This window comes from Eschrichtius robustus, chromosome 13 (genome assembly GCF_028021215.1).
Source record: "Eschrichtius robustus isolate mEscRob2 chromosome 13, mEscRob2.pri, whole genome shotgun sequence".
Classification (NCBI taxonomy): Eukaryota; Metazoa; Chordata; class Mammalia; order Artiodactyla; family Eschrichtiidae; genus Eschrichtius; species Eschrichtius robustus.
The window spans coordinates 21,651,060-21,673,732 of record NC_090836.1 but is presented as its reverse complement, the minus strand read 5'-3'; the positions used below and the strand labels follow the sequence as shown (position 1 = coordinate 21,673,732).

At 39.2% G+C, this 22,673-nt stretch overlaps 1 protein-coding gene and 1 non-coding gene across 2 annotated transcripts in view; both read left to right on the top strand.

The window, feature by feature from the left end:
* LMNTD1 (lamin tail domain containing 1) overlaps positions 1-22,673 on the top strand; it is a 445,486-nt gene that overhangs the window by 329,954 nt on the left and 92,859 nt on the right. The gene's annotated exons all lie outside the window — the stretch shown is intronic.
* Positions 5,604-5,675, top strand: TRNAK-UUU (transfer RNA lysine (anticodon UUU)). Its single transcript has one exon. It is a non-coding gene; the product is annotated as a tRNA-Lys (tRNA).

The following is a 22,673-nucleotide window of genomic DNA, read 5'->3' as shown; positions in this document are numbered from 1 at the left end:
TCATCACTCAACAAGAAGTTGAACAATAAGCTATTGTCGGTTATAAGCAGTAGTTACAGAGAAAGAATCTGGCCCTTGAAAGGGATAGATTACACTGCCAAAGAGATTTGATCTGACCTTCTCGTTAGCATGTAAAATTCCCTTTGTAGTATCAGTTCAGAGAAAGGAAAAAAGGTAGCATGGGGGTGTTTTCTGGGCACAGAATTTGGGTTCTGTAAAATAGATCCTTCTTTTATTGTAGAGTATTCTTTACTAGACTTACAGATTTACTACTCTTCTATAAATTGAGTGCAAAAATACATCAAAAATTTTCTCAAATGACTGAATTTAAAGGCTCCCTTTAAAAGAATCATAAAACAAATCTCTTTAATCAAGAAAAGCCATTGTTTGATGTATTCTCAAGGGATGTTCAAGCTCATTGAGAATGTTTTTGAGGTTTCAGGTTGGGTAGGAGCAATTTCTTATGATTATTCTGTTGAAAGTTCTATCAGCTGCATAGAACTCCTCAGCCTGGAAATAATCATGGAGAAATAGTGACACAGTGCAACATTTGTTTAAAAATTATAGAACAATGTTTCCAATCTCTATTGTACTCTACCCTTTAAGTAATACGTGCCTTGCCTTTTTAGTGGGAAAGGACAAACCTCTTAGGTTCCAGTAAGTGCTGTTAGGAAATTCAGCCCAGAGAATCACTAGATATATTAATCAAATTGTACTTAATACATGTTCACAAAACATGAATTTTTTAACAATTCCTACTCCTCTGGAAAAGGAGTTTTACTTATTGTTTACATAAGGGAAAAATATCATTGATATGGAAGCATTTTAAAAATCATGGTCTGTTCACTTAACTTAAAAAATATTTGTTGAATGCACCCCAATGCTCATAGCAGCATTATATACAATGGCCAAGATATGGAAGCAACCTAAGTGTCCATTAACAGATGAATGGATAAAGAAGATATAATACACACACACACAATGGAATATTAGTCAGCCATAAAAAAGAATGAAGTTTTGCCATTTGCAGCAACATGGATGGACTTGGAGGGCATTATGCTAAGTGAAATAAGTCAGACAGAGAAAGACAAATACTATATGACATCACTTATATGTCGAATCTAAAAATTACAACAAACTAGTGAATATAAGAAAAAGAAGCAGACTCACAGATATAGAGAACAAACTAGTAGTTACCAGTGGGGGGGAGGGCAAGATAGGGGTCAGGGAGAGGGAGGTACAAACTATTAGGTATAAGATAGGCTCAAGGATGTGTTGTAAAACACGGGGAATAGAACCAATATTTTGTAATAACTGTAAATGGAAAGTAACCTTTCAAAATTGTACAAAAAAATTTTTTTTAAATTGTTGAACTACAACATATGTACAAAAAATATAGATATCATGAGTATTCAGGCCTATTAATTTTAGCAAATTTAACACACCTATGTAACCAGCACCCAGAACAACCAATTTGTGAAGAGGACTGAATTATTAGTTTTAAATTCAGACTCTTGAAGACTGTAACTTTAAGGAACAAGTTCTGTGCACAGCCCAGGCTGCTGGAGGCCACAGCTAGAGGGCGGCAGAGTCACCACCCAGGCTCAAGCTTCTCTGGGGCCATCACCTGGGCCTGTCCTGCTGGCGGTGAGGCCAAGGCCCAGGCAGGGCTCTGCCAACCATCAGGCAGAGAAAGTCTTTCTGGACAAAGAAAGTTCACTGCTCAGATGATGACAGGAAGGTAAGGAGTAAGCAGAGGGGTCTGAAAAGAGCAGGTTTAAGAGAATAAGCAGGACCTGAAAAGACCTGAGCTGGAAGAGGCAGAGAAAGTTCTAGAATCCCTCAGAGGCGGCAGACCAGACTCTGGGGTCCATTTCACAGAAATTGTTCAGTGACTTCCCTAATATTATCAGTAGAGAAACAGAGGCCTGAGAGGTGTTCCCGGTAGTAGGGATATAACTGGTGGAGCTTGGACCAAAACATCCGTCTCCCAGTGTCCAGAGTTAATTTTGTTGTTTATTATTACTCAAGTCAGATTCTTTTACTACTTTGTATTCCTGAGTTGTGTCGGAAAGATGTGATGGTTCAGGGGCCTGAAAAATACAAGTTGAAAATTAGAGCCAGGCAGCTCTGAAAGCTGTTGGTTGAGGGTTGCTGTGAAATCAGATATGTTATTATCCAAACAGAGCTCATTTTGCTCATTTGGCTAGGAAAAAATGAGGAGTAATGTAAATGCAAAGGACCTAGCTACAGAGATATGTCCATTAACACTCTGCCCTGGTGGGGTCGTGTGTGTGTGTTTGTGTGTGTGTGTACATGTGCGCCCAACACTCTCAGATCTATTGCGGTTATTGTAATGCTATTACGTATTTACTTTTGGTCTACAGAACTCACGTTTTTCCATAGCAACTGAAAAATAGTAGAAAGAAAGTTTCAATTGCAGGGGTAATGTGTGGACACTGGAATGTTTGCCATTTTATTTGCCTTGAGACAGAGGTTATAGATAACTTCTTTTATAAAAGTGAGTTTGTGGTCTATATGTGTTTTGAAATCCAGGTCACATGGTTAAATGTAATTAGTTTTAAGCTAAAGAACACACACCTGAATAATGCAAACAATGGTCACTTAATCCTCCTTTACCTTGGACAAAAATTAACGTTATTAAAAACTTGTAAAATCCAGTGGATTGGTTTGGGTTGTTCACTTATCTCCACAGTCAGGCTCTCTAGCTGTGGCTGGCTAGCTCTTTTTTCTACTTTAAACAAGCAAAGGTCACTGGTTTAATCCTTACATTAACTCTTTAGCTATAGTCTATGTCACAGCTATGGACTGAGTACCTCTTCCTAGTTTTCTGTTTTGTAAATGAATATTTCCGAAGAATGAGGGAAACCCATGAAAACTGGAAGAGTTTAGTAACTTTGCAGACAGCATTCACGTTAAAACTGATGGCAAACTTTAAGGATAATTTAAGCCCAAGATTTATGATTCTATGAGTTAACCACTTCTAAAAAGAAAGATCACTAACTCAGGAACAACTCAAATTGCATCCTCACTGATGTTGTGTTGCTTGTGTCCTTTTCATATGTGAAAGGTGTTTTCTGTGCGTGTTGAATGTAAGAACAGTCATGGCAAGCTCCGGGGGTCCAATCCAAGTACAAGTCAAGTTTGGGCTAAAGCTGGGGTGGGCTCTGCAGTGCAAAAGCCCAGTGAGAACTGGTGGGTACCTGATGTGCACACCTGCAGCCACGTCCCAGGGAACTCCAAAGGTCAGATGCAGGGAAGCTAAATTCTGTCATCAGGTCCAACTATGAGTGCAGGCAGCAAAGGGCAGGCCAGAGCTTTGGAACAGAGGCTGGCTGAACGCTGGAATGGAATTGGGAGGAAGAGAGGGGGCAAGTGATGTGGGAGGGTCTGGGGCAGTTGCTAAAAACAGGAAAGCATGTCTGAGGGTGTGTTTTTAGTGTCTGTTCACCATGTATGTGGGCATGTATGTGGCACACAAGCCAGAGTACTGGATCACAGCAGAAACCCAACATTATTGGAGAATGAGGTATTTCACTTTGACAGATTTTCCAAATACCTGAAGCAAATCCTTCTAAATGTGTGCATTCAACATTTCCAGAGAAATCTTTTAAATTGATTGTATGTTTCCTGACTTTTTAAGGCAGAGCGTATGAGTTTAATGTAAACCTTACTAGATGACCATCGCTGACTGTACTGTGCTTTAAAGTAGCGAAGCCGTCAGGTTTATTAAGCTTTAACACACTTCTTGTCCATATAGAAAATATGAAGTTTCCCCTGACTTCCACATTCTTTCAAAAATTGTGTTTATTTATTAATTTTTGTATGTTTTTCCCTCTAGCAGTGCAGTGGTGTTTCTTATTACAGCTAACCCTTCTCAGTGTGCCCATCTCTACTACTGTTCTTCCCTTCTCCTCTTCTGCCAACTTATTTCTGATTTATCTATTTTGGGCTACGAAACAGATGTTTGGATTTGTTAAAATTATGTGTGAAATAAGAAGGGAGTCCTGAAAAAATGTCATATGAATTAAGCATATAAACTTTAATGCATGAATGCCCAACTTCAAACATCTATTTAAACTACTCAGAATCCTCTTAGAGGCTTTATATTTTGTTCTGTTTTTTTTGTTTTGTTTTGTTTTTTAATTTTTTATTGGAGTATAGTTGATTTACAATGTTGTGTTAGTTTCAGGTCTAGAGTGTTTTGTTTTTCTCATAGTTGAGGTTGTCAGTGGTTATCTCTGACTACCTGAGGTAGCAACATAATCTGAAATGTTATTTGGCACTATCCATTTGCTGTCATGTCTTTTCTAGAACTGTGAGTGGCGGAGTGAGGGTTTAACAAATATTTGTTGTAAGAATAACAACATTCATCGATGAATGAAAGCAGGATGTGCAGTTTCTATCCTACAAAATTCAGCTACATGCCCAGTTTAGCAGAAGGTACATATCAGTATTAACTAAGAATGATGTGGATGAAAGCCAGTGATGTCTGAAATCATTTTGCAGGGCTCGCAAACTCAAGGTCAAGGGCAACACGGGCCACGGCAACTTTTTGTTTTATGTCAGTGCCTGTGGATCATGCATGAATTCTCTAGTTCAGTGATCTCACCACTGCTTTGCTGTTTTTGTACTTGGCCATGGCATATGGTTAGGTTACCTGCTTGGTATACCCTAAGGGTGTTTAGATTTTCAGGTCCCTGAGTTGCTGTCTTATATAATCATTATTGAATATGCTCAGCATACGAAGCAGTACTAGATGGTGAGAAACATGTTCAAAACCCAAGCTCTTGATTTCCCTCCAGTTCCAAGCCTACTCTTCCCAGAGCCTTCCCAATTCAGTAAATGCCCTGCTTCAAATGTCTAAAATCTAAGGGCTGTTCCTCTCTTTCTTTCATATCCCACATTGACTCCACCAGCAAATGATACCACCCTTGAAAGATATTTAGAATTTAATTATTTCTCATCACCCCTATTGCTACTACTTTGGTCTAACCTACCATTGCCTCTAGCCAGGACTATTGTAAGATCCCCTGACTGGTCTATCTGCTTCCATGTGTGCCCTCTTACAGTTCTCCCCACAGGGAGATCCCTTTATTAAGGAAGTAAATCTCATAAGTTCTCTGTTCAAAACCATCTATTAGTTTCCCATCTCACTCAGTATAAAAGCTGAAGTTCTCTCCATGGCCTATAAGGCCCAGCGCTTTCCTTTCCTCCACTTCTCTGATCATCTCTCTTATTACCGTCCTCCTTTTTCACTAGAAGCATCCACACTGACTCCCTCTTGTCCCTGGAACGCGCCCAACATGCTCCCACCTCATGGCCTTGGCACCTGCTTTTTCTCCTCTTTGGGCCCCTCCCCCTGGATAACCAAATGACTCATTTCCTTCCCTCCTTCAGGTGTCTGTCCAAATGTCTGCATTTTAGACAAGCCTTCCACAACTACCCTAGCTAAAAGAGCACTCCCCCATCATTTTCTAGCCCCTTTACCCTGCTTTTTTGTCTTCACAACAACTCATTACCCAATTATTAAATATTTATTAGTCTGTCTTTTCCATTGAGAATGTAATCTTCTTGGGCGCTCCCTAGTGGTCTAGTGGTTAGGATTAGGCACTTTTATTGCTGTGGCCCAGGTTCAATCCCTGGTCAGGGAACTAAGATCCCACAAGCTGCATGGCCTGGCCAAAAAAAAAAAAAAAAAAGTTATCTTCTTGAGGGGAGGGACTTTGTTCATTATTGCCTCTCGTGTGTGTAGAATAAGTCCTGGTGTTATGGGCTCAATCAACATTTGTTTACTAAACAAATGAAAAAGTGAAAGGAAAAATTAACAAAGAGATGCATTCATTCAAGAAATATTTATTGTGTGTTAACTACATGTAGGCATTGTTCTAGGCCCTTGGAGTACTTCAGTGAACAAACCAGAGGGACCCGATCTTGTGGAGGTCAGATATAGCAATGCATGGAGATGGAGGATACAGACAGGAGGCAGCCCAGGACGGTGGTTAGGAGCCCGACCCTGATGGCAGCTCACCTGGCTTTGAGGCTTCTCCCTGCCACTTGCCTATCTTGAACAAGTTACTTAAGCCTCTGATGCTTCAGTTTCTCTCCATCTGTCAAATTGGGGTGAAATATCTGTTGCATAAGGTTGGGGAGAATTACGTGACAAGGTGCACATAAAGCATTTGACACATGGCAAGGATTCAATACATTTTGACCATTATTAGAGCAAATGAAGACATGGAAGCAAATAGTAATGGCTTTAGAGATGAATACAACCCACACGAGGTTTTGTGAGAGGACCAAGGTGACCTGGTGCCTGAAACTGCTGCGCTGAGTTTAGACTTTTGTGTTCAACGCAAGAAGAGGAGTCAGTTCAGAGAAAAGGCACAGAGAAAAAAGTCAAACTGAATGACTTGCTCTGTGAAAAAGCTAGCATGTCCCTGGAGACCATTCAGATGGACCACTCACATAGCAGTAGCAGCAGCTTTTGTTTTGCTGTGGTAGGAAAAGCTAGTAGCTTTACTCCTATCGTGTTGAAGAAAAAGAAATATTTACATTGAAAAGGTGCATTTTATCATTTTCTTATGCTTTAGAGAAACAACAACAACAAAACAGATCCATTAAATTTGTTTTGCTAACGGTGAAAATTAGAACTGAATACGTAGAACTAAATGGAGTTAGACTGATAGGGTGCTGAAGTTCCTGTTAACATTAAAAAAGGCCTGTTTGGGGTATTTTTCCTTGTTTTTCTGAAATGTCCTTTTAAAACCTTGTATGGAAAATTGCCATAGGTATTGCTATTCCATCTAAAATACGATCGTACACGGGAACACATGGTTTCCTCTGGAAGGGCAGCTCTGCCATAACTGGAAGTAAACTATGGCAATAGCTAAGCTTTTTTGTTCTTTTTCTCAGCATGATACCCCCGAATTTCAAGTACAGTTAAAGTGAGTCTGCATCATAAAGTACACATGGTCACCTATATATGTCTTCCACATCTCTCAAATATTTAAAAGCTAAAGCTTTTGGAGATACAGAGTTCAAAGGATTCCCTGAGAAGGGTCAGACACTTCTACTCTGAGTTATTTGATTACAGAGAGAATTTACATATTCGGACAAAAATCTTATAATGAGTGCTTCAAAAAAAGGGGGAATTAGCAAATCTGTCTATGATCAACCTTGGTGAGAATTCTCTTGCATTAGTTATGCCCAGGAAAGCTTGACGGTCCAGTTTGCTAAAACTAGTCTGTCCCTGAGGGGTGAGCAGGAGGGAAAGGCAGGCATGCCAGGGAGGGGCTCCAGGTGGCCCTGCGTTCTGCCCCACCCGCCAAGGGCTGGGAGTTTGCTTTGGAAAAACGGCAGAATGATCACCTGCAGTCTTAGATCATCCGTTCCTGGATCTCAGCTGCACTACCCTCAGCCAAGCTGCCCTGAAGAACCATCTGGAGATGTGAACATTCTCCTAAACAACTTCTTGGGCAAAGACAGACACAAGAGGGGTGGGATGCTAGTTTTTCTTAGCCATTTTATGAGCTGATTACAAAAGGGGAACGTGGAACCTTAAGTTTGTTTATTATATTGTTTACTTGTACTGGAAAGAAGTGAAAAGAGCTACAGTATGTTTTAGCTTGTTTATTATATATTTTGTCATTTAGAATTTTTATACTTTAAATCAAGTTGATAATCTTTTTCTTCATATTTTGCATTTTGTGTATTATTTGGAGTACAAAGTTGGAAAACTAGTTAACAGTGTACAAAATGTTGACGAGCACATACCACCAACCCAGCAATTCTACTTCTTTGGATATATTCTGGAGAGACTCCTCTGTGAATGCACAGGCAAACATATACAAAGGTGTTTTTTGTATTGTTTTTAAGAGCAGAAAGTTGGGAACAATCCAAATGTCACCGAATAGGGAAATATATCAATAAATTGGAGCAAGTTACGTAATGTTCTTACAATAGTGTGGCAAACACTGTGAATCAGTCACCAGACTTGTTTTCTCTTCTGGGGCAAATCATTTCACACGGATGAAGATGGATGATGAATTTCACTCATTCACCAGGTGTGTGATGATGGCTACTAGGTGTTAAGTACTATGCTAGGTGCTGTGGATACAGCGACAGAACATCTGCTTTCACGAAGCTTATAGCCTGGCCATCTTCGTACTTTACTCACCAAAGTATGATCCTAAAATTTATTTAGAGTTATCTTTAGATCATTTTAGCAGTTGGTTTGGTCTTGGGGTCAATTATTAAATTACACTGACAAATATTCAAGTTAATGTCAAGTGATTTTACTAAGAACAGAGGAAACCCTTGGCTTTCTAGTCAACCTTGGCTTCTCTGATTCTACTGCTGGCCCTTCCTGAAGGTCTCACAAGGAGAAAGGAGAGTTGATAAAGTCACTCCCACTAGGATCTTTCTAGAGACTTAACATGTTGCTCCAGCCTCTTAGAGCATTTCCTTTTTAAGAGAGAAAATTCTTAACCCAAAGCAATGGTACTGCAAGTATCGAATTCTTTTATCTACCCCTCAGAACTCTTTTCTTTCCGTTGAAGTCAGTGATTCTCAGCTCCAGCTGCACATTAGAATGACCTGGGGAATGATTCTAAAAAACACTGTTGCCTGAGCCCCAATCAAGACCAATTAAATCACAATTCCCAAGGGTACAGCCTGGGACTTGGAATTTTCGAAGAGCTCCCCTGGTAACCCTAATAGGCAGGTGTGGTTGAAATCAATCAAAATGTCCATCTCAAGTAAAATCTTGCAGTTAGCTAATGCATAAACAACCACAGAGGGACAAACAGGAGATTGAAAAGGCAGTTCTTAAATCGTGATGGTGTTCATCTATAAATGTTAAGATTGGGGAAGTGATTGAGAGAGCAGGCTCTGGAGTCAGACTAGGCAAGTGTGTGTCAGTGATGCACACATTAGCTGTGTGGGCGCGTACATCAATCCCTTGACCTGTGAAATGGGGGCAAGAATAATACCTACCTCTCATAGGACCATTATGAATAGAAATATTTAGAACAGTGTCTGTCCATTACCATTATATCCTTCCAGCGCTGCTTCAAATTTCGCCTACTCTGTAAAACTTCCTTTGAGTCACTCAGAAAGAGTAAATCACTTGCTTCTCTGGCCTCACACTTTCTCCACTAGGAATAATATTATTTAACTATTTATCACTTGGCATTGCAGTTGATGTTCTTCCTGTCTATCTCCCTCTTAGGATAGTTTTCTGTTAAGTCTGAGGAAGTGTTTCGCACTAGGGAAGATTACTTTATCACTAAAGAAATAAACATCAATCCTTATTTTACTGGTTTTTTTAAATCACTTTTCCTATTTTAACTCTCTGAGAAAGGAGAAGCCACCAGAAGAGTTCTGCAAGCTACAACCCCCACCTCTACCCACCACCTGCCTCCATGCCAATACACCCACGTTCCCTCTTTTGCCACGGATACATGACCCACTCTCCTAGTAAAGGCCACCACCGCCACTGGTCCATGAGGTCTCATCCGTTCTTGTCTACTGAGATACCTGCCTTCTAGGCTTGACCAATATCAGTGAAGTGTCTGGTGTTTATGGTGACTCTAAGAGGCAGATGGTCCTCGAGATTGCACAGGGACACTGGAGTTCTATAGAATTCACTTCTTACCTAGATGTTACTCATTAAAAATAAAGGAAAACCCTATACTCAGAAGGCCTCAACTTTAATATTAACAATAATGTTAATATTAATTTGGGGCCATTATCCATCCATTAACATTAATGTTAATATTAAAGTTAATAGTAATATTAATAGCAGCAAGGGAAAAAGCAAGTCTCAGCCAGAACTTGTGAGTCTTACCAGAATGTGTAAGTTACTGGGCAAGTTATTTAACTTCCCTGATCCTCAGTTTCCTCTTTTGTAAAGCAAATCATTGTAAAGATTCAATGATACAGAGCTTAGCACAAATGTCTGGCACATAGTAAGTGCTCAATAAATATTGGCTGTTGTTCATCCAAGTCTTTCCTTAAATATTTCTTTCTTAGAGAACCCTTCCCTAACCACACTGTCTAAAATAGTATCAGTCATGTCACTCTCTTTTAACCTGCCTTATTTATCTTCTTCACAGAACTTATCACTACCTAACATTATGAGCGTGTGTGTGTGTGTGTGTGTGTGTGTGCATGTGTGCGTGTTAGCGACTTCAGATAGAGATGATTAATTATAGGGAATGACATGATTTTCAGGCAATTTATTCATTTATTTTAACAAGAAACATTTGAGTTTCTCCTAAAAATGCTAATTTTGCTGTGTTTCTATCAAATGCCATGGTGTTTTTCTTATTTCTGCAGTTAGCAGTGGAAAGAAAAGCTCTACCTCATTGAACACACACAGAAACCTTTGAATAGGTCCAATTACGTTAAAGGCTAAAATGGTAAAGCAAGCTTAATAGGCATGCTCTACTCCTGAACTGAAGTTTTGCTGTTTCAAGGAAAAATATCTTTGACTGATAAACATTTACTCTTTAATCTACCACATACAATAAAGGGAAAGTGGCCAAAATGGTGAGGAAAGGAAACTTAAATTTATAAAGAACCATTTAAATAAGAAATAAGGTTGGCACAAAATGAGTCTCATTCTAATCTCGTATTTGATGCAAAGCTCTTGTTCTCTCAGGACCTAGGATTAGGATTCAGCACCAAAAATGTTTGCATTTTACTTAATTTACCTGCCCATGTGAAATAATTTCATGGTCAATATGAAGTTAAGTTGGCTTATCAAACCACTTGCCTGGGAAATAGAGTCAAAGAAATGTTTTGGAAGTGCTCATGGCTCTTTGTGTGTGTGAGAGAAAGACAGACAGACTGAGATGGCAGGAAGACACAGAAAGAGAGGCAGGAAAGGCAGTGCTCTATTTCTCAATCATATTTTGGGAGTTTTTCCATTAAATTTTTGTCCTTTAAGGTAATATGCTGTAAATGTCCTCAGGTGGAATACTTGAATACTAGCGCTAAACCATTATGTTTGAGCAAACCATGGATAGGATATACTTAACTATCTCAACTCACTTACATAGTCAAGGATTCCACAGTATATGTGCTCTTACTCCCTCCCTCTTCACTTCACTCCTTTTCACTGCCTGTGCTCAGGTGTCCCCATGCTAAACAAAACCAACAACACCCTCAGCAAAACTATCAAACCTCTTCCTTCAATCTTGTTAATCTTCTCCTTCACTTGAATAGCAGTGTTCTTTAACTCATTTATCTTTGTGGTCTCCTCTTCCTTGTGACCTACTCATATCCTAACATCTTATATAATTTCTGTCTGATACCCCACTAAAATTGTCCTTTAATAATATGTATTCTTAATCACCAAATGCAATAGCTTCTCCTCAGTTTTTATGCTCCTTGACTTCCCTGGCATTTGATGATTAAAAAAACTTGACAGTTACAGATGTAGACAACTAACTTATGGGGAGGGATAAATTGGGAGACTGAGACTGACATGTACCCACTACTATGTATAAAATAGATGACTAATAAGAACTTACTGTACAGCACAGGGAACTCTACTCAATACTCTGTAATGGCCTATATGGGAAAAGAATATAAAAAAGAGTGGATATATGTATAACAGATTCACTTTGCTGTACACCTGAAACTAACACAACATTGTAAATCAACTATACTCCAATAAAAATTTAAAAACAAACAAAAACTTGATCCCTCGCTTAACACTCCTACCCTGGATTATAGTAGTTCTCTTCACTCTCCTTCTCTGCTTCTTCTGACTCCTGTAAACCCCTAAAAGTAGGTGTTTCTCAAGGTTTTCTTCTCTCTTTAAAGACTTTGCTTTGAGGGTCTTACCCACTCTCACAGGTTCAACTGTTGAAGGAAGATGGCTCCCCAATTTTCCTTCATTCTTAGCCTCTGCTGCCACCTCAAACTTCTTATGTCCAAAACCAAGCCCAACATTTTCCCCTGAAGTTGTGCCTTGAGACTTTCTCCTTATATCTGATTAATGAGACCACTATTTTCCCAGTCCAAATTAAAAGACTTCTGTGGCTTCTCCCTACCCCCATCTAATGAGATGTCAAGCGCCATGGTGTCTACTTCCCTATACCCCTCCCATCACTCACTGTCTGCATTATCACCACTCTAACTCAGCCTCTCATTGCCTTTTTCCTGGGCCATTATCTTAATTTCCTAATAATCTGCCCGCCACCCCGGCCTCCATTCTCTCTTTTTTTAATGCAACTCTAGCCACTGGCCGCTGTAAGCCTGTGCTCAGAAGCCTTCAGTGTCCTTGCATTGCCTACTAAACTAAATATAAATGAAGGGGGCCTTAGTCTGCATCAGTTACATTAGGATGTCTATGAAAAGAGAAAGGGGGTTATTAGACTGCTCCACTGCACATTAATGTCATCGGAATTGTGTCCTATGGAAGTGTTTCACCTAAAGGGGGATATAAGAGACACCAACTTTAATCAGAATACAGTGATCAGGATGGGGAATGACCAATGACCATATCATATAACAAGTGGTTTACAAAAATGGAGATATTCTGGCCATAAGGACCACATCTGGAAAAAAAAAGATAGATGACTTTGGAAATGGACTTTGTTCTGTGTGGCCATAAGAGGTAGAACTTGAACAAATAAGATGGAGCCATAAGAAAAATGATTTAGGCTTACCATAAAGAGAAAATAGAACCAAACAAAGTTGGGACAGGAACTCTCAAGAAGTAGCAGATTCTGTTATCAGAGGTCGTTATTTAAACTAGATGCATGTGTGAGAATGTTATAGAGTTGACTCAAGAATATAATTCTTTTCAGTCAGGCAGTTGTTTGTTTGTACAGCTCTTTCTTAGTCTAGCAGGCAAGACCAGCCCACTTTTCCAGCTTTCTCTCTCAATTTCCACACATATCTATGCTATTTCCTAGCTGTAATTTCCTTGACTTACAGTTTCTCCCATCAAAATTTTACTCATTTTTCAAGGGCCAAATCTTTTTTTTTTTTTAATTGAAGTTTAGTTGATTTACAATGCTGTGTTAATTACTGCTGTACAGCAAAGTGACTCAGTTTTACACATAGAGACATTCTTTTTTATATTCTTTTCTACTATGGTTTATCACAGGATATTGAATACAGTTCCTGTGCTATACAGTAGGACCTTGTTGTTTATCCATCCTATATATAATAGTTTACATCTGCTAATCCCACACTCCCAGTCCTTCCCCCCAACCCCCCTCCCCTTTGGCAACCACAGGTCTGTTCTCTATGTCTGTGAGTCTGTTTCTGTTTTGTAGATAAGTTCATTTGTGTCATATTTTAGATTCCACATATAAGTGATATATATGGTATTTGTCTTTCTCTTTCTGACTTACTTCACTTAGTATAATAATCTCTAGCTGCATCCATGTTGCTGCAAATGGCACTGTTACGTTCTTTTTTATGGCTGAGTAATATTCCATTGTCTATATTATATGTACCACATCTTCTTTCTCCATTCATCGATGGACATTTAGGTTGTTTCCATGTTTTGGCTATTGTGAATTGTGCTGCTATGAACATAGGGGTTCATGTGTCTTTTTGAATTATAGTTTTGTCCAGGTATATGCCCAAGAGTGGGATTGCTCAATCATATGGTAATTCTATTTTTAGTTTTCTGAGGAAGCTCCACACTGTTTTCCATAGTGGCTGCACCAACTTACATTCCCACCAACAGTGTAGGAGGGTTCCCTTTTCTCCACACCCTCTCCAGCATTTATTGTTTGTAGATTTTTTGATGATGGCCATTCTGACCAGTGTGAGGTGGTACCTCATTGTAGTTTTGATTTGCATTTCTCTAATAATTTGTGATGCTGAGCATCTTTTCATGTGTCTACTGGCCATCCATATGTCTTTTTTGGAGAAATGTCTATTAAGGTCTTCTGCCCATTTTTCGATTGCATTGTTTGTTTTTTTGTTGTTGAGTTGTATGAGCTGTTTGTATATTTTGGAGATTAAGCCCTTGTCTGTCGCATCATTTGCAAATATTTTCTCCCATTCCATAGTTTGTCTTTTCACTTTTTTTACGGTTTCCTTTGCTGTGCAAAAGCTTGTAAGTTTGATTAGGTCTGAAGGGCCAAATCTTATGTTACCTTTTTAAAGAAAATTTCTCTCCTCCCTTCTCAGACCCCACCATGAATTTTTGAGTTGTTCTTCCACTCCAAAACGTCAGTGCTTCATGTATCCATTTTGAGGCATTTAATATTCTTGCTCATGTTATTGGTGTATATTTCTCCTTTTGCCTAATAAGATGTCAACTTCATGGGGCAGGAATTACCTTTATGTCCTCTATAGGACCTGGTATAATAAAATTCCTTTCTTAATCATTCAGCATACATTTCTTTTTCTTTAGAATTAAAAGACTATACTAAATCATCTCTAAAGAGCCTTCCAACCTAAAAAAAAGTCTATGAATCTGGTTCTAGAACTTATTTAATAATGAATGTACAAAGACCTCCTTGTTCCCATATTGACTATGAGTGCAAAGAGTCACATATGCTGATGTCACACTGGTGTTGTAAGAAAGTTTTTAAAATCTGATTTTGAAAAGTAGGTGACTTTATTTTTTAAGAACTTTGCAACATTCCTATTGAAATATACAACATATGTTCCTGATAGAATTTTGAACATTAAAAGAATTACACATCTGGTTATATTTTTATGAAATTAAGTTACACTAAACCAGCGCTCCACAAAGTTAAAGGTTGTATAATTAAGAACATCCAAAAGGTAAACAGTGAACTCTGGCAAGACTTAAGAAAGGGAACATCTTATTGTGATATATCAGAAATTTTTATCACTCATCTATCTCTACCATTTCTCCCTGCTCTTTATAGCAGTACAGATCATTTCCATTGTTGCCGATTTCTGCTTGGCAAATTGCTGCCAAGAGTCCAGATGTTTCTCACTGTGCATTTATAGAAACTTGTGCTGTCCGAATTTCAGAAGAAGGGCTCTAAGACTAGGTTAGATAAAACTAGGAAAAAACCAAAACAAAACCCAGAGCAACTTAGAAAACTAAGCCTAAATTTTTTATTTGTTTCAACTATTTCCCCCCTTTCCTCTTCCCATCTGTGTTTGGTTCTCGATGACTCAGATTAGTGGGGCTAAAAGCCAAATTTGTTGAAAGTCATGACCTCCACCTCCAGGAAAATCCAAGTATATGGGAGTCTAGTGGGATGGTTTGATCAGGTCAGAAGTGTCTTTTACTTTTGGTCCTTCTTAGGAAACAATCTGGAATCTTTTGACTGTTAGTCATTAAAAGCCCCTTAGAAAAAGTTTGAGAGAAAACTCTTCCATGCGGGTCTGAGGCAAACGTGATGCCACAAAGAAGAGGAAGTCCTGCAACTCCCTAACCACGTGGGCACCTCAGGAATGAACAAAACTCAGTGATTTTCCTCAAGGCACGGCTTATGCTTTCTGCTGCTTGCCCCTCTATCCTCTGACTTCCCCTCCCTCTCAGCCTAAACAAGAAAAAGTCATAATGATATGGTCCAAAAACAATCAGCAAGAAGGTTGCGAGTATTTTTCTTTTCACCTCGATGATGCATGCTCTAAAGAAAGAAAAATTTAGGATTAACAAGTTGCAACCAGAGTCATGCTGCCCAATTACAAGTCTGATTTCATACTTTTCTGATGAATTGATGAAGAGGCTAAAATATACTAAAATTTCATATGGCCCCCCTTCCTGCTTTTTCTGGTATTATTAATTAATTAAAATAAATTTCTAGATATAAAAGGAGCATGGTTAAAAATAATCAAACTTTCTGATATTACCTAAAACATGCTTTCTAACATTATGGCATAGGCATTAAAGTGTTGACAGACCATTCAGTAAAGAATTAACTTGGTTTTCAGCAAGAGTAGAACATGAGGACTGATGATTAAGTATTGATTTTCTTTTCTTATAAACTTGTATCTTGTGTTTCAAAAGCATTAGCTTTGTTTTGCAGGAGAATTGAATCTTCTCTTGAGCTTTAATCCCCACACATGTATGATTTCTCTGTAGTAACGTGGGTAGGATAATGGTGGCTGCTTTGGGCTCAGCCTTGGTGTAAAACACTTCTGCCAGTGCAGAGACTTACAGAGTAAGTGGATGTGGGGTATCTGCACACTGAATAATTGCTGTATGCAATCTACACTCTCTTAAGTCTAATTGGTAGACCAGAAAGCATTTTTTATAATTATTCCATGTGGAATAGTCTTGCCATAAAGATTTTAAACCTCACAATCCCTTCCTGGAAACTTGTCTGGTATCTAGAACATCAAAGCAATAATTAGACTCTTTACTCTTTTTTTTTTTAAATTAATTTATTTATGGCTGTGTTGGGTCTTCGTTTCTGTGCGAGGGCTTTCTCCAGTTGCGGCGAGCGGGGGCCGCTCTTCATCGCAGTGCGCGGGCCTCTCACTATCGCGGCCTCTCTTGTTGCGGAGCACAGGCTCCAGACGCGCAGGCTCGGTAATCGTGGCTCACGGGCCTAGTTGCTCCCCGGCATGTGGGATCTTCCCAGACCAGGGCTCGAACCCGTGTCGCCTGCATTGGCAGGCAGATTCTCAACCACTGCGCCACCAGGGAAGCCCTAGACTCTTTATTCTTAAAGTAAACAATTTATAAAATGAAAGATGAAGCATAATCAAAAAAGCTTATGTAAAGTATATGTAATTTAAAAATAAGTAAAATGGGGACTTCCCTGGTGGCGCAGTGGTTAAGAATCCGCCTGCCAATGCAGGGGACATGGGTTCGAGCCCTGGTCTGGGAAGATCCCACATGCCGCGGAGCAGCTAAGCCTGTGTGCCACAACTACTGAGCCTGTGCTCTACAGCCCGCGAGCCACAACTACTGAAGCCCGTGTGCCTAGAGCCCGTGCTCTGCAACAAGAGAAGTCACGGCAATGAGAAGCCCACGCACCACAACAAAGATCCAGCGCAACCAAAAATTAATTAATTAATTATAAAAAAATAAGTAAAATGAATGAACTTATATCTACCACCCAGCTTAAGAAATAGAACAAATAGAGCATTAACAATGTCTTGAAGTCACCTGTGTGTCCATCCCCAATCCCAGCCCCCAGTAGGCACCATCAACCATTACCCTGAGTTTTGTGTTTATCAGTTCCTTGCTTTTCTTTGCAATTTTACCACTTATGTGTGTATCTCTAACGTGTGTGTAATTTTGTGAGTTTTTAATTTTATATAAAAGAAATCATACTTTTTTCCTGGTGACTTGTTTTCCTTAACATGTTTATGAGATTCATTCATGTAGATGTGTGTAGCTCCAGTTAATCTATTTCTGACAGTTATATAAGTAGAAATGTTATTCTTTCTCCTGTTAATCAACATTTGGATTATTTCCACAATTTTGCTGTTATAAATGATGTTGCTATTTACAGCCTTACATATCTATATCTTGGACAGTAATTGCCGGGTTGTAGGGTATACATGTCTTAGCTTTGCTAGATAATGCCCCAGTTGTTTTTTAATTTGGTTTCCAGCAGCTTATAGGAGTTTCTGTTCTTCCATAGCCTCACCAAGACTTGATATTGTCATACTTTTTAAGCACATTTGGTGGGTCTCAAGTGGTATCTCATTGTATTTTTAATTTGTATTTCCCTGATTACTAACGGTGTTGAGCATATTTTTAATGTTTAATGACCACTCAGTTCTGATTTTTTGCCCATTTTTCTATTGGAATGTTTCATTTTTATTTATTGACATGCAGACCTTCCTTTTTAATTGTGGAATGTAGTATACAAACAAAACTACACAAAACATCTATGTAAAATTTAATAAACAATTTCAAGGAAGTATTCATGTAAGTACAACCTATGTCAAGAAATAAACATTTCCAGTATATGTAGGGAGGAGATCAAGACGGTGGATGAAGAGGATGCTGAGCTTACCTCCCCCGATGCACACATCAAATTTACACCTACGTGTGGAGCAATTCTCACTGAAAGAACTGGAGACTGGAAGAAAGACTCTTCTACAGCCAAGGCTGTAAAGAAAGATCCACACAGAGTTGGGTAAAAAGGGAGGAGAAGCAATCAGGTCAGGGCCTGCACCCCCAGGAGGAGACACAGAAGAGGTGGGGAATTACACAAGATCAGAGGTCCTCCCTGGGGACTGAGGGATTCAAAACACATATTGGGCACCCCAGCCCTGGGATCCAACACCGGGAAAATGAGTCCCCTTTGCTGGTTTAAAAACCAGTGGGACTTACAGGAGGGCCGTAAGAAACCAAGGCTCCATTTGTGAAGAGTGGTCACACACTTGCTTATTTCCCGGAGCAAGGTGGGAGAAGAAGATTGAAACTGCCCAGGGCTCTGGCCAGCAACCTGCCCCTACCCCCAGTGCATGCCCCAGCCCCTCTAGCTTCAGTGCATGTCCTCACTAGGGTGAAGTCTGCCATGCCAAGGAGAGTGAACACATGGAGGGAACAGAGACAGCTCGGACCCAGTACTGCATCTGAACGGGGTGAGGGCAGCCATTGCTGGTGTTCTCGGGGGAAGTGGATCTGGAGCAGTCTGGATCTCAGACTGGTATTCCAGGACCATACCAGCATGTACCCTGGCCCACACTGGGTGCCCACTCTGGCCCCACTTCCTTTAGCACTGTTCCTCTCTGGAGTGAAGGTGCCATTGCCAGGAGATAGGAGCGTGCACACTTGGAACAAAACCAGCTCAGACCAGAACATCAGGGCTTCTGATCCAGAACCTTGGAACACAACCCCAGCCCAGAGAGGGTGGTGACAGCCCCTGAGGATAGGAGAAACCCCAGATCACACATGGCTCTAGCTCTAGCGTCTCCATCTTCAGCCCCATCTCCCACCAAGGTGAGAGCTGCAAGTACACCCTGGGGGAAGATGTGACCCATGCTCACTTTAGATCCAGCTCTCCACCAAAGCCACTGGGGATATGCGGACTGCATAGGGATGCTCCCACACAAAGAAACCCCTTCAAGACCTGGATAGATGACTGTTTAACCTAATAGAGACAAAGAAAGCTAAACAAAATGAGAAGTTGGAGGAATTCATTTCAAATGAAAGAACAAGAAAAAACCCTGAAAAAATAACTAAGAAAACAAAGATAAATAATTTACCAGATAAAGAGTTCAAAGCATTAGTAATAAGAATGCTAACTGAACTTGGGAAAAGAATAGATAAACACAGTGAGAATTTTAACAAGGAACTAGAAAATATTAAAAAGAACCAGTCAGAGCTGAAGAATACAATAACTGAAATGAAAAAGAAGGAATTAACAGCAGACTAAGTGATACAAAGAATGCATAAGTGATCTGGAAGATAGACTAGTGGAAATCACTGAAACAGAAAAGAAAAAAGAAAAAAAATAATTTTTAAATGAAGACAGTTTAAGGGACCTCTGGGAAAATATCAAACGTACTAACATTCACATTGTAGACGTCTCAGAAGAAGAGAGAGAGAAAAGAGTGGAAAATGTATTTGATGAGATTATGGCTGAAAACTTCCCATACCTGAAGAAGGAAATAGATATCCAGGTACAGGAAGCACAGAGAGTCTCAAACAAGATGAACCCCAAAAGACCTGCACCAACATATCATAAGTAAAATAGCAAAAGTTGTTAAAGAGATAATTCTAAAGGCAGCAAGATAAAAACAAAGAGTCACATACAAGGGAACCACCATAATGCTATCAGCTGATTTTTCTGCAGAAACACTGCAGGCCAGAAGGGAGTGGTATGATATATTTAAAGTACTGAGGATGGAAGAGGCGGAAGCAGACCGAGGGCCCGAGAGCACAGTAAGGCCAGGCAGTAGGTGTGGGACGGAGGTGCCCGAGAGCTGGTGGGCACAGGGGCCGATGTCAGAGTATAAGCTGGGGGGACAGGCAAATATTTACTGCTGAAAACTTGGTGAGAAGAGTTCCGGGGTCAAGCGGTCACCTTCATAAAACCGAAGACGGTGACTGGGAGTGGAGTGACGACGAGATGGATGAAAAAAGTGAAGAAGGGAAAGCAGCTTTTTCGCAAGATAAGTCACGAAGAGTAAAAGAAGAAAATCCAGAGATCGCAGTGAACGCCAGCAGCATACCCAAGCAGATACAGTCCCTGTCTGTGCAGGACTCTCAGGGCTTACTCAATGCTAGTGAAGACTACAGAGAAGCTTCTTGTGCCGTGAACCTAGTTTTAAGATTAAGGAACTCCAGAAAGGAACTTAATGATATACGATTTGAGTTTACTCCAGGAAGAGATACGGCAGACGGCGTTTCTCAGGAGCTCTTCTCTGCTGGCTTAGTCGATGGTCATAATGTAGTTATAGAACGTCACTTATTGGAGATAAGACAAAGAACGTAGAAGACCGAAACGTCCATGACATAGCAAACCCAAGATACTATAAATTCCGTGCAGCAAAGTATGGGAACTTCTGAGGTCTTTTCTCTGAGTTTCTCTATTCTTTTTCCTAGCTCTTAGCAAGGTTCATTCTTTATAAAGTTTTAAGGTTGGCTAGGACTTAACGATCATTCAGGCCAGTTCTACCATTGTGTAGACAAGGAAGTGAATTCCTAAAGTGATTCAGTGGTTTGTCCAGGACCATGCAGCTGGGTTGTGGCAGAATCACCACACTTTGAGACCGTGGCTCTTTCTACTACTATTAGAATCAAGAAAAAGCTGTGTGGACATAGGGGAGCCTGCTAGCTCTAGGCATGCTGACAGGAGCAAGAAGTGACTGCTGGCCAAGCGAGGCAGGAAAGCTGTAAGAGGCAGACAGTGTCATCTAAGAAAAAGCGTAGCCTGATTCTACCTAGGGTGAGGGTGAAAGGCTCCACACTCTTCAGCAAATTCTGAGTTTATGAAGATTTTATAATGTAGCCTATTACTGCATATTGGTAATGATGACCCTAAGTAATTAAGATGAGTTAATATTAATGTTAATTATGACATTCATTATATTGTTAATTACGTATAATATAATTATAATAACACTATAATAGTATTATGATAAAACTTTCTTTAAAAATATTCAAATCAAAACCAATCCTTGAAATAGCTTGGGCCCCTTAAATGATATGTTTTAACTTTAAAAAAAATCACTTACTTGAAATAAATCCTTCCCCAGTAATACTGGAGTGTGTCACTAAGAGGGAGCTTGAGGTAGATCTACTTACCCATCAGAATAGTTTGTTCTTAGAATCTCTGTAATTATTTTATAAAATAAATAAATAAATAAATAAAGTACTGAAAGAGAAAACCTACAACCTAGGATACATTAGCTGGCAAGGTTATCATTCAGAATTGAAGGAGAGATAAGAAACTTCTCAGACAAGCAAGAACTAAACGAATTCAACAAAACTACACCATCCTACAAGAAGTAAAGTGAAAATGAAAAGCCTACCATAAGAAGTAAGAATTTATAGGAAAGGAAAAATCCCACTAGAAAAGCAAATATACAGTAAAGGTTGTGGATCAACAACTTAAATAAGCTAGTATGAAGATTAAAAGGCAAAAATTGTAAAATCAACTATAAAAGGCAAAAATTATAAAATCAACTATAACTACAATAAATAGTTAAGGGATAAGGGATAAATATGACATCAAAAACACATAATAAAAAAATAAATTAAAAAAAGTAAAAAATAAATAAAATAAATAAAATTTTAAAATTTTAAAAATTAAAAAAAAATTAAAAATTAAAATAAATAAATAAATAAATAAAAGCACAAAACATGGCTGGGGGGGGTAAAAACGTAGATCTTTCAGAATGTGTTTGAACTTAAATGACTATCAGTTTAAAACAAGTAGATATAGTTATAGGCCAACATGTATGAACCCCATGGCAACCACATATCAAAACCCAACAACAGATATGCAAAAACTAGAGAGAAAGGAACACAAGCATACCACTAAAGAAAATCATTTCATGTGTTTGTTGGCTTATGACCCAAGATATGATCTATCCTGGAAAATGTTCCATGAGCACTTGAGAAGAAAGTGTATTCTGTTGTTTTTGGATGGAATGTCCTATTAATATCAATTAATTCCATCTTGTTTAATGTGTCATTTAAAGCTTGTGTTTCCTTATTTATTTTCATTTTGGATGATCTGGATGCTCAACATCACTAATCATTAGAGAAATGCAAATAAAAACTACAATGAGGTACCCCCTCACACCAGTCAGAATGGTCATCATCAAAAAGTCTACAAACAATAAATGCTGGAGAGGGTGTGGAGAAAAGGGAACCCTCTTGCACTGTTGGTGGGAATGTAAATTGATACAACCACTATGGAGAACAGTATGGAGATTCCTTAAAAAACCAAAACTGGAACTACCATATGACCCAGCAATCCAACTACTGGGCATATACCATGAGAAAAGCATAATTCAAAAAGAGTCATGTACCACATTGTTCATTGCAGCACTGTTTACAATAGCCAGGACATGGAAGCAACCTAAGGGTCCATCAACAGATGAATGGATAAAGAAGATGTGGCACATATATACAATGGAATATTAGTCAGCCATAAAAAGAAACAAAATATTGAGTTATTTGGAGTGAGGTGGATGGACCTAGAGTCTGTCATACAGAGTTAAGTAAGTCAGAAAGAGAAAAACAAATACCGTATGCTAACACATATATA